This window comes from Atta colombica, unplaced genomic scaffold (genome assembly GCF_001594045.1).
Source record: "Atta colombica isolate Treedump-2 unplaced genomic scaffold, Acol1.0 scaffold88, whole genome shotgun sequence".
Lineage (NCBI taxonomy): Eukaryota > Metazoa > Arthropoda > Insecta > Hymenoptera > Formicidae > Atta > Atta colombica.
In genome coordinates this window covers 917,344-929,802 of record NW_017259581.1, presented here as the reverse complement: position 1 = coordinate 929,802, position 12,459 = coordinate 917,344, and the positions used below count along the sequence as shown (strand labels likewise).

The following is a 12,459-nucleotide window of genomic DNA, read 5'->3' as shown; positions in this document are numbered from 1 at the left end:
TCGATATTTTCTGAAAGATTTATATATTTATTGAAATATCTATAGTTTTCGAAAGTCTTCAGTTGCTTAAGTACTTCTTTAATTAGTTATGACTTGAAAACAATAGATTGTAATAGTTTTGTTGAAGAAAAATTGACTTTAAAATTTCGTCTAAGTATTTAATAAATATTGTCAATTTCATTAAGCTCTTGATCCTTTCGGAGTCTACATGAAATCAAATTGAAAGGATTTTTTTTAAATTACAAGATATATATGGGAGAAGTGATTTTGATCGTGTTACGCTTTATACAACTTTACGTTTTACGTTTTAGCGTCAGATATATTTTTTATGTGACAGACATAAAAAAAAATCCCGTAATCTCTCGACTGTGGTTCAAGCGGGTACGTAATGTGCCAGACGTAACGTGCGAGAGAATCGCTTGGGCGACGAGGAATTTAAAGTTTGTTCGTGAAATTCGAGCATCTTCACGCCGGAGTATGCGTCAGATACGAGCACTCTCGAATTTAAGGATGCTCGAACAACTGTTGCGTGCATCCTTCGCAGCTTCTTCCGCGTCGTCTCGTCTTCCGCACGACTGCTCGCGCAGCATGCGTCGCGTCGCTCCGCTCCGCTCCGCTCCGTTCTGCCCCGCTTCGGAATATGCGCGGCGGGTTCGCGCGTGCGAGAGGTCGCCGCAGGCGGATGGGACGGCCGACGTCGCGACGCACGGCGTCGCGGCAACGGGTGCCGAGCGCCGCGCCGTCAGTTTGCGTCTGCCTAGGGTCGCGACGTCCTCGCTTCCACGTAGCATTGGAGATCGTGTCAGCCACTCCGTTTCGTGTACGCGATCGAATACTGGACGGCCGACGACGTCCCGACGAGTGGACGCCAAACAATCGTAACGTTCCGATAGATCAGAAGCACGTGACTGATCGCCGCCAAACATCCAATCCGTTTTCCGCGACGATCGGTTGGTCTGGAGGAAGTTTGAGGGAATCCTCGGGTGTTCCGGGGTGATCCGAGAATTCTTAGAATTCTCCTAGGATCCTTGAGAGTCCTTGGAGAAGTTTGCGAGATAAGTCGGGACTTTGCTAACACTCCGAAAGCAACTCGAAGCGTCTGAGATATCTCGCGAAAGTTTAAGGAGACATAAGAAAGCTTGCAGATTTTTGGATAAGTTTACGAGATGGCGAATTAGTTTGTAAAAAACTTGAAAGTCGCAAGTTTTTAAGGAAGTAGAGCTCGAAATTTTGAGACGTGTGGAGCAGTTAGAAAGTGTTCGAGATATTATCGAGAGCCACTGAAAACTCTGACAAGTTTGCAAGAATCTTCGGACATCTCCCACCGAGGAACAGAAATTCTTTAGCGATCTACGAAAATTTTTATAAAAGATCTAACACGATTTCAGTTTCAGCTTTTGAGACTCGTGTTCCAAGGTTACCGAATAACTTTTTCCGTAGCGTAGATTTTTAGTCACGTGGCCGCAGAGTTACAAAACTTTCGAGGTTCTACGAAGTCTCTACGAGGTTCTCTGAAAGTGTGCATTGCGTTTTATAATCAAGGAAGGACTTTCTTGGTTCATCGCTATTTTATAAGAATTTCAAGGAAGACAGTCCAATCAAAGTAAAACTGAAAAATGAAATTAATAAAGAATTAATCCATCTGGCAAAATCTCGTCGCATTATACGATTTATTAATCTATTATTGAAGATTTTCTATGAGATATTCATCGCAAATTCTCAGCTCACGAGTGTTTCTCTAGGACTTTAAATCTTTACCGGAGGATATTTTCACTCCGCGGTTCGAGGACCTTAAAGTGAAAAGGCTTGACGTTTAAAAGGCTTCCAGTTATATCCTGTCCCGTCATGATTTCGAAGAATTCTGTTTGAACAGTCCTGAATACAGTAAGAACGACATAAGTGGAATTATCTAAGACCAATAAGGTCTTGAAGTTGATCGATCTGCGGCCGATATTTTTGAAGAATCGGTGAATTCAATTCAGCGACTCGTGGAGACAGAAGGTAGATGGATCTATTTTGATATCTGACAGAACTGTTCTCTCCTCTACAGAAATTTCGGTGAGTAATGGTAATCTTTAATTGGATTTGCGTTTTGAACACATTGGACAATTTTGTCTTAAATTTAACGCATTTCGTGTGTCTCAAATAATTCGATTCCAATTCACTCGATTTTTTATATTAATTTAACAAACGATGAATATGTAGAAAATAACATAAACATTATGTGAAAAAATCAACATAAAAAATGTAACACTGATATAATTTGTAAGCAAACTGTAGAAACATATTTTTCAGCAAAATTAACATTTATGATACGTTAAATTATACATTTTATTCATTTATTTTATTGTTGGAATTTATTTTTTAAAATACAGTGTTATTTGTTAATTTACACATAATTTACACATAAATTGTGTTACTTTGACAAAAATGTGGAATATCAATTTATAACATAATACAATATATGTTCAAATAATATAATTATATTATGTTAATTGAATACTCGGATATGTTGACAGTTCCATAATTTTAATAAGGCTTGAGTGGATTGTTTCTAATGTAAATATAAAATGTTTTTACTGTGTGAGAGCGTTATATCTACAGAAATAAAAATTTTTATATAATAATGACGAATATTATTATTAATATATTGATATATTATAAATGTAAATTATGCATTTTTAAGAGAAAAAGATTATATCTAGAAAAAACTAGAAGTCTAATTTACGTGCGAGTGTAAAAAATAATTATTTTGATTACATGATTTCTTATATAAAAAAATCTTAATAATCTTCGTATCTAACTCTTATTTTAAAATTTAAGCACTCAACAAAGTATAAAAAAATGCTGAAAAATATTTTTGTTAATCCAAGAGCAATTTAAATTTAAACGCATAAAATCCAAACGCATTTACGGATTCATAGAATTTTTATCGTGTAATTTATTACACACCCCATACTGTAGCCTCGAATATATACCGCCTGGTATTGTCACTTGTTTCGAGCGACGTAGTTTTACATAGTAATAACATAAATATTCAAATATCCACAAATATAAATATTCCAAACACCGGACTAATAAAATAAATATTCGAGTAAATTGCAAAAAGAATCCTCAAAATGTTTGTATAAATTTAGTCATTCTACAAATTACGATTATATATGTAAAGCTATCCAAACGAGACATGGATATCAAAAGCGAAAGAGAAGTTAGACATTTCGCATTACCTGTTCGTCTATTTACAAATTCCAAATGTTCAAAATTTGAACGCATTTACGGATTAGCGAGCTTTAATCGTGTCATTTATTACCACGTGCCACGTTATATCCTCGAACGTACACCCCGCCGTATTGTCGTTTGTTCCAAGCAACGAGTTAGATTACTGTTGGGTGAACTTCACAACTTAATTCTCTTTCGCGTCGCAGCAGCTGCGAATATCAGTCTGCGCGATTGCTCGCGCGAGCTTACGCGTCTCACTCGCAAAATCTCCGGCTCGGATGAGCTCCGGCGCGATGCGACTCGCAAAACTTGGCACTAAACTCCCGCATTATCCTTGTCGTTCGCTCTCGCAGACTGGATGACGGGCGGTACTCGCTGTACTAAAACTCGCTGCCGGAAAATTCGTTATCAATTTCTGCTTATCGGGACGTGCCGTCGCTACCTTGAATAAGGACTCGTTCATCCGCTCGGACGAACCCTCGAGAGCGTGCGCGGGGATTAACTTGAAATCAGCGTCGCGGCGTGTACTGATTAACAATCGTAATTAAATTCTTTCCACGCTAATGACTGCTGGCACTTGAGCTCCGTGCAAATGATATTTAAATTAGCACCGCGTCCTGTATACTAATCAAAGCCGAATCTCTCCTCACGCCACGGTTGTGCTCTCTTTCACCCGAATTATTAATTAATATCGCATTACAATCGCATCAACTTTCCGTGATTTATCTGGGAAAAATTGAATACTCGGGAAAATCATTTAAATAATAATCTCGATAACCTTGTTTTCACAGAAAATTATTATTGTCGTTATGTTCGTATAATAATAATTTCTTATCGATTTCGTTAATTTTATCAAAGATACAAACACATTCTTTATAGTAAGGAATTGAAGAAATCTAAAATTAGAAATCAGTTTCACGTTTTCATCAAAACGCAAAATGTTAATATAAAATTCGGTGATCTGAATTCAGATTCATTTATTTCATTTATTTATAAATTAAAACGATAAAATCTTTTTAAATTTTTTAGTTCTACCTTTTAAAAATATTTCGTATAACAAATGCCTCAAAATATCTCATTCAAATAATCGTTCCAAAATTACATGATTCTAGGAATGTATTATTCAAAGTCACAAGAATATTTTGATCCATAACGAACTATTTTGGACTCTCATCTTATATGAAGATGGAGGCAACATTTTACACGATTTATTAGAAGTATGTTTACGAAACGAGGATAAGTGGCTTTTTCAGTAAACAATCATGATTGTTTACACAAGGTCTTGCGAGCATTGCGTTTCTTTCGTTAAAACAACTGCTTGCCAATATCTACATGCAAAAATTTTTTAGGGGTCAAAAAAAAACAATCGATCGCGAAATGGATGTTAACCAAAAGCTAGTTTTATTTATAAGAATATTTATATACAAGAATAAATTTTCGAAAGGAATCAATAAAAATAAAATAAAATTATTTTGTTATTACAAGTGAAAAATAATGTTTAATTAAATTCTATTTATTCTATTATAATATTTTGATTCTCTCTTCCTTTTCTTTTTCTAAAAATAATTAAAATATGGATAAAAAATAAATATAAATCTATTATAAATGAAAAATTTTTTAATAAATATAAGTGCAAATAAGATTAAAACGCTGATACAATGGTAAATTAATTCTTTCTTTAAATAATTGAGTTTTCAATCATTAATTTTGATCATTATCAGCCGTACAATTAAATTACTATTTAATATTAATTATTGTATATAATTCACGAGTATAAAACTAGCTTTATCTATGCTCAGTGATTTTGTATCAACGAGTTGTAAATTTTATGATGTAATTAATACGGTTCTTTTTACGGAAATATGTCAATATAAGCTCAGTATTCAAAACTGGCTAACAAAGTTCCACAGGTATGTCTGTCGAATATTAATAGATGGTTTCAAAGCACATTCCAATAGGATTGGTTAATCATGCGTAAAGAATTTTATCAACGTTGTGAATACAGAATATCATGAATTTTCAATTTCGATATATAATTTTTACATTACCTTTTATAGAACTACTTGATAAATTTGAATATAAAATATTGGTCCAATTTATTTGAAAAGTTACTCTGTAACAAATAAATTAAAAATGTAATACTTTTTGAAAAAGTCAAAATCAAGAATATTATTATGTATAAAAGTTTAATAAAGATTATTTTTTCTTCTTAAAATGTAAATGAAATTATATATTATGTATGAATATATTCTGATTATGCGATTTTGACTCGTTTTACATAATGTAAGAACATGAATGATGATTTAGAGCAGTAAAATTATATTAATAAAATGATGATACAGACAAGATGTAGTTCGCAAAATGTAAATAATTTGAAGGAGCATAGCGTGTTTTCGTGAAGTACTTCAGTTCTGTACTATGCGGTGTATAACATTCGCGTGCAATATTAAATATAAACTGAAACAACACATTTCTGCAGGCTGGATAAAATGCAACAACATAGTCCGAATGGCGGCAAAAGCAGTTGCATTCCAGCTGCGCAGAAGTGCATCCTAAATGCAGCTGGTCGGCTGCGCAACATTCCGCAATAGCTGCGGTCATTTTGAACACGTTGGGTTAGCCAGGAATGTTAATAGAAAATACTCGGTGTCTCCAGACTTTAATTATGAGGCGCGAATGGTGATCGCGAGGGAGTTGGGATAAAGGAGTGAGATGGTAAACGCGGGTTGGCGCAAGAAGGGAGGAGGATAAGAGCCTCCACTCCCGCAAAGTCTCGAATTACACCGAGGGTGAAAATCGTGCCGCTTGTTCGACGGAAGCGTCGCATTTACAACAAAGAAAGTATATTGAGAATTGGCGAGATTTTGGAACAAACGGCAAACTTGGAAGAATTCTGAGCGTCTTAAGGAAAATAAGCGAGAGGACGTGAAGTATAAGAAAAACGCAGAAATCCAAATGGAAGAGAGAGATGCAAAAAATCGAAATGAATCGTGGAAAAGATCACAAGAAACTAGATGAGAATGGAAGAAAAAACAGGAAGATAAGGCCATTGCGAGGACAAATGTCATTGTGGGGATCTACCTCTTCCCTTCGCCCGATTTCGCATTGAATCGATTTTCAAGGTTGATTTTCGAAACGAGTTGTCGCAACGTTAAATCCGCGATTAAAATGCATTGCGTAAAATCAGAAGGGCGAGCCTGCGCTCCGTTTCGTTTCTGCACGGCGAGTAAATTACGTAGCGCCGTCAATCCGGCTCGGATTTCTCCAAAGCCCTGGGTTCATGGAAGACAGAATAAGGGGAAGTAGAATGGGCGCACGAGGCTCAACGAAGCAAGTTGAACAAGGAATAGAAGGACGCGCGACGTCCTAAGAAGAGATGAGGTTAAAACGAGAATTGAAACTGGACCAAGAAAAATAAGGAAAGCAAAGTGCGCGATAATACGAAACGAAGTAAACCGAAGCGGGGGTAATGTAAAGAAACGAAGCAATGCAAAGCAAACGGGAGTATAGTAGGGTGAAAAATAGAGCAGAGTAAGATAAAATACAGCGTATAGAGAGCGAAGAATGAGATTTAGAACATGAACAAAGTAAACTAGACAGCCGAAGAAGCGGAATGAGAAAGGTAAAGCATAAAGCGAGGTAAAGCGCAGTGAAATAATACAAGGGAAAAAAATAACGCAAAAATAAAACTAAGATTAAAATAGAATAAATTGTACAATATATCGAAAGATCGAAGCTGATAAAACAAACTATAGAAACTGGTACAAAAAAATGAGGAGTGAATTGAAAGTATTACAACATAGTACAATATAACGTAAAACGAGGAGGACATTATTATATTATTATTTTATTAATTATCAGCGCTTCTACATATCGCAGTGGAAATGTTTGGTTGGATTTTAAATTTTAATATTGGATTAAATATCGAATACGGAATTTTGAAAAAGAATAAGCCCTAGTTTCGATATCGATTATTTATAAATCATATAATCTAAATAGTATTATAAAAATTTATAACAGTAATGTGTTGAAACGGGGCGCAGATTAAACGCGCGCGCGCGCGCGTTATCTGTTGCAAGTACATTTACACGTTAGTGTAATTGTTTAACGCAGTTTTTGGATATAATCGAAGCGATTTATATTATTTAGACGAACATAAAGGCGCCGTTTCCGGAGTTTCGATAATATACGCATCGGCGAGGAACGGGGTGGGAAGCGAAATGGCGACAATGAAAATTCGTTATCCGTTGTAAAATGAAATTTACGTGCCGGGCACGATACAATGGATCATCTCGATCCAAACGTATCGCTTTTTGCAGTCGCGAGCCGAGGGTTCGACTATTCCGCTCACAAGCTGCGTGTGAAAGATGTGCCGCGCGGATTTATCCGCGAGCGAGTCGCCACAAAAGCGGCCCCTTTTCGCCGCTCTCTCGCGTTTACGTGCCAAAATGCGTTACGAAACTACACTCGTGCAGCTGCCAGCCTGTTCGATTGAGTTCAAAAGGATCCAAAGATTTAACGATTTTGCCTGGACCAGGGTAAGCGATGGTCCGAGTTTATAAAGACGCGACGCGGCGGATCCAAAGCTTCGGGTATTTAAGTATCTAAAGCGGTGTAACATACAAAGATATTCCGGAATAAAATCACTGCAAGGAGCATCCTTTTATTCATTTCGCTTTGACGCACATATATATCGCGAGTAAGTTTGATACACTGTAACTGTAAATATCGAAGTGAATCTAAAGATTTAAAGATCTAAGTGTGGAGACATCGATGAAGTGTGGATATTGCCTTTAAGAATCTATAAGATTTCAATATTTATTGATTTAAAATTTTCAGATTTTGAAAATTTAAATTAGGAGAGACGTTCTTAATTCCACGGTTCGCGACAGACCTGGTAAATATTTAAGGATTAAGTAAGCTTTGAGATCTAAAGTGTCAGATTTACGGGCGCAGTGACGCAAGTCTTTAAATGCTTCTGCTAAAAATATAAAGCGTTAAGAATCTTCAAACTTTGTATTAATAAGCATCTTCAAATATTAACATTTTTCATATGTCGTTTTCCAAATATTTTATCTATGGTATTGATCTACTGACATTTTGTCGTAGATAAATATATAGTATATAAGTTGTGAAAAAATCACAACTTAATTGTTTTGATTTCAAATATCGATTATAGAAATATTATAATCTAGATTTATCACCCTAATTATCATTGAATAAAAAGTGGATATAGATTAAAGAAATTAAAAAATGAGGCTTTTAAAAAGATTATGTTTTTCAGACTCACATAAATCGTTCCAGACATTCTATACATTTTCTGTATTATTTTAAATTCCGATTATTAAGTCTATATATCTTCAAGCACCTGGAGTTTCATAAATCTTAACTTCGTTATATCGAATACACAATAGAATATTTTAAATAAAATATTAATGAAAAAAAGAATTCGTACGAACTAGAATGCAAGTACAGTGAGGTCTCGACGTAAGGACAAGAGTCTCTATTGTTTGCATTTCCACGTATGTACGGCTCCTTGGAAAACCGAGTCCATAATTTTAACGTTTTTTTAAGCCTTCGTATCTCCTTTTCTCTCTCTCTCTCTCTCTCTCTCTCTCTCTCTCTCTCTCTTCTCTCCCTTACTCCCACTCTTCGTTCTCTCTTTCTATTCCTTTATCATCCGAGAACGGGATGAAAGCTCCGACCGCATGAAAGCGCACCTTTTTGCCCCGGGAAATAAAAATTACCATGTCAGACATAAACCGCTCCGTCTCTCGCTTTTTTCCCACCACCCCCCTCCCTTGCGGACTTTCTTCCACCTTTACGAACCTCCGCCGTCTCATCACCCCACCTACTGGTTCGCGCCACTTCGTGAAAGAACAAAGCCGCGATGCATAGAACTGATACACTTTATTAGCGTACTTGATCTTTACTCAAAGAAAGATAATATTTCTATCAAAGATTTGTCCAAAATTCATAAGTTTTTTCAAAATTTTCAGAAGCTTCCAAATTTTCTTACATATAAAATATAAACTTTTAAAAAAATATAATTTTGATGTAGACTTTCAAAATTAAAAATAACAATAGGAACCAAATGGCGAGAGTGCAACGCGATTAGTAATACATAAATAATATAACAATTTTTACTGATTTATTGTGCACTGAGAAAAAAATTTAGTGAATTTTAAATATTTCTTTGAATAGGAATATTTACTTACGATAAATAAATATTTAGATAAATGAAAAAAATAATAGTTAAATCAAACTAATGGTTCTTGTATTTAATAAATGTGTTTACATTTAGTAAATATTCTGCTAGGACTATTAAAAAAAAAATATTTATTAAAATTTAATAAGTTTTGTTCTCAGTGTATAGTATATATATTTTTAATATTTAATTATTAAAAATTTCATTTTAATTATTAAAAATGTAAAAATTATATGAAAAATGTCATGCAATCAAATTTTTTCTATACAATATTTACTAATTATATTATTTCATTTATATTTCTATACTTACGAAATTTGCAAAATAAATAATGATTATCTTCAAGTAAATTCGCAAATAGTTATTGTAATTTCTAACCAAATGTAAATATCTTATCTAAGTACTTTTGCAAGATTAATCAGTCTTCTCTTTTTTTCTATCTTTAATTTATCTTTTTATCATTTAATTTTTTTTTTCGTTTAAGGGTACCGATTACATGAAATTAGCGGGTTTTTTGTCGTTCTTCTTATCAGAAAAGGAACCGTCTGCATTCTCTCTTCACTGGCTTTTATCTTTTTAATGAAGAGCTACGTCGACTTCGGACTCGTTCAAGAAGGAATCGAATTCCGACGACGACAGGCGGAGAAATCGGCGGAAGCTTAAAAGCTGTCATTCGCCGGTGCGGTTGCAACGGAGTGCAAGAAGTGCAACGTCGGCTGCATCTCGTCTCGCATTTACACCGGCAAGGAGGATATTCTCTCTCGGTTCGCTAGCAATCGAGTATTCCAAGGAGTTAAATAATTGCTAACTCCCGTGGAAACTTTCCTGCAGGCAGATCGGGCATGTGAAAGATCGCGGATCAATGACATGGAAAATGGAGAAGATCAAAAGAATTCCGAAAAGACACAGGAGATAAAGAAAATTGAAAATACTGTAAACATAAAGATCTTTCAGGAACTTTAAAACTTAAAGGACGCGGAAAATTTCACTTTGGAAAATTGACTAATCTAAAAAGTAGCTAAAAAGAAAACGTGCAAGCGTGAAACTTCTAAGGAAAAGAAGACACGAAGACTCAAGTTTCGAGGCAGAAAGATATTAATAAAATTAAAATGTTACGAAGTAATATATGAAACACATGTAGAAAGAGAGAGATAAGGAAAAAATATAGAAAGTATATAGGATTTTGAAGAGTATAGAAATAGAAATAGATATGAAAGTTTCAATTATAGAACTAACGGTAGAGAGAGAGTCAAAAAGTAAAAATAAAATGTAAAAATAAAATAAAAATTGGAAAAACGAGAATATTCAGAGATCACAGAGAGCAAACGAATAACGTCGATATATTGATTATATGTCATGTGCGTAGTGTCGATATAGTTCTACAGATGCACATGTGCACGCACACATGCATACACAAAACGCATTTCGATGCCTCAGACGGTTGGACAGTTATTGGTACTTAGAAGAAGAGCATCGGAGAACCATAAACTTGGGTGATCGGAAGTTACAGGGGCAGTTTAGTGAGCTGCATGGGAGTTGGGGGGTTGGGAAGGAAACGTCCCCGATCCGCGTGCAGGATGCATCTGCATTTAAAGTGGTTGCGCTTGCCAGATACTCCGCTGCGAAATCACGTGATGCGTGATTTCTATTGTTTCCTTCCTATCCCTTCTTTTATTTTTGGATCGACGGCGTTCCGATATCAGGATATCCGCCAGGCAACATCAGATTCTTGGCTTTCATTGGGATCCAGGATTTCTTCCCGACTCTACGGATCGCGGATTTAGACTTCTATCCGTCGCGAATTTATCCTGTGATGCAAATTTATGAGGTTTCTCAAGGTCCAGGCTTTAAGATTCAGGATTTCCAGAATTTTGGAACGATCTAGGGCAATCTTATACATGGATCTAGTGGAATATAGCGCTGTTAAGATTCAGAATCTCATTCAGTCTCGGTGATATTTTCAATCCAAATTTTTAAAAGGGTTGTCTAATTTTTTTACTACGATAAATAAATACTTTCAACTAGTAAGGATAAGGATATGTCATCAGCAATAAAAACAAATAAAATTATAAGTGAATAGTCAAAGAGTTTCCTCGTTTCAATTTTCTTATTTTATGCCATTGAATTATTTTTATATCAATTTAATTCTACCAGTAGCGTTTAACATTTTAGAAGATATTTTACAAAAACATGCGAATATGCATTCAAAATTATCGGAATGCATTTTTGTTTAAAGATATGCTATATAATAATGCGCAAAGCATTATATTTATTTGTTTTTAGTACAGTTTAATATTTAAAAGTCGATATAAAAGCGGTCGAGCAATTCCAGTTTGTATTAAAATCTGATTCAGTTCGATTTGTTCTGACTGTGTACGCAGCCTTTTAACTCCGAATAATATGTCTGCGAGCTATGGATATATCGGACGCGGAAATCGCATAAGAGATCGTTCTCTTGCGAGCGGGGAAAAAGACGGCCGGCGGCGATTAAGCTCGAACGCGTAGCTCTCGAAAACCGGGTACGAAATGAGATCGGGACGTATCGATGCCCTAAAGTACACCGTGGAATACGCGCATACACACGTGTGTGAACAGAAGAGCGCAAGGGGAAAAATTATCATCATCCTGCGAAAACAGAGCACGCTCATTCGCTCGTTCGTTCGCTCGCAGATTCTGTGCGCTCGAGATAACTATGCAAATACGCTTCCTCGCTGGCTCGTACTGAGGGCTGACAACGACAAAACCCAAATTCTGACTCTGACGGTGCTAAAGAGAGAGAATAAAGGTAATTCGGAGACCAAGGCTTCGGGGACAAGAGCGGAGAATATTGAAAAAAAGACCGTCTCTAATGTGTAATATTATACGGAAAATCCGTGAGGGAGAAAACGTTGAACAAACGGTAATGCTTTCGATAAAATTTGATAGTTAAAAATTGAATAGTTCATTATTAATTATTAATTACTGGTGTTTTTTCTGATTTTCAGATTTAAAATAATAAAAAACTCGGACTCTCTCACACACAGGATTAAAAA

At 35.4% G+C, this 12,459-nt stretch overlaps 1 protein-coding gene across 2 annotated transcripts in view; it reads left to right on the top strand.

Moving 5' to 3' along the window:
- The first annotated feature begins 692 nt into the window (after positions 1 to 692).
- Positions 693 to 12,459, top strand: part of LOC108693084 (uncharacterized RNA-binding protein C3H8.09c-like) — a 213,225-nt gene continuing 201,458 nt past the window's right edge. For both annotated transcript variants that reach the window (XM_018201776.1, XM_018201773.1), the window contains exon 1: positions 693 to 2,058. The gene's annotated coding sequence lies outside the window, so the exon portion shown is untranslated. The remainder of the gene's footprint in view (positions 2,059 to 12,459) is intronic.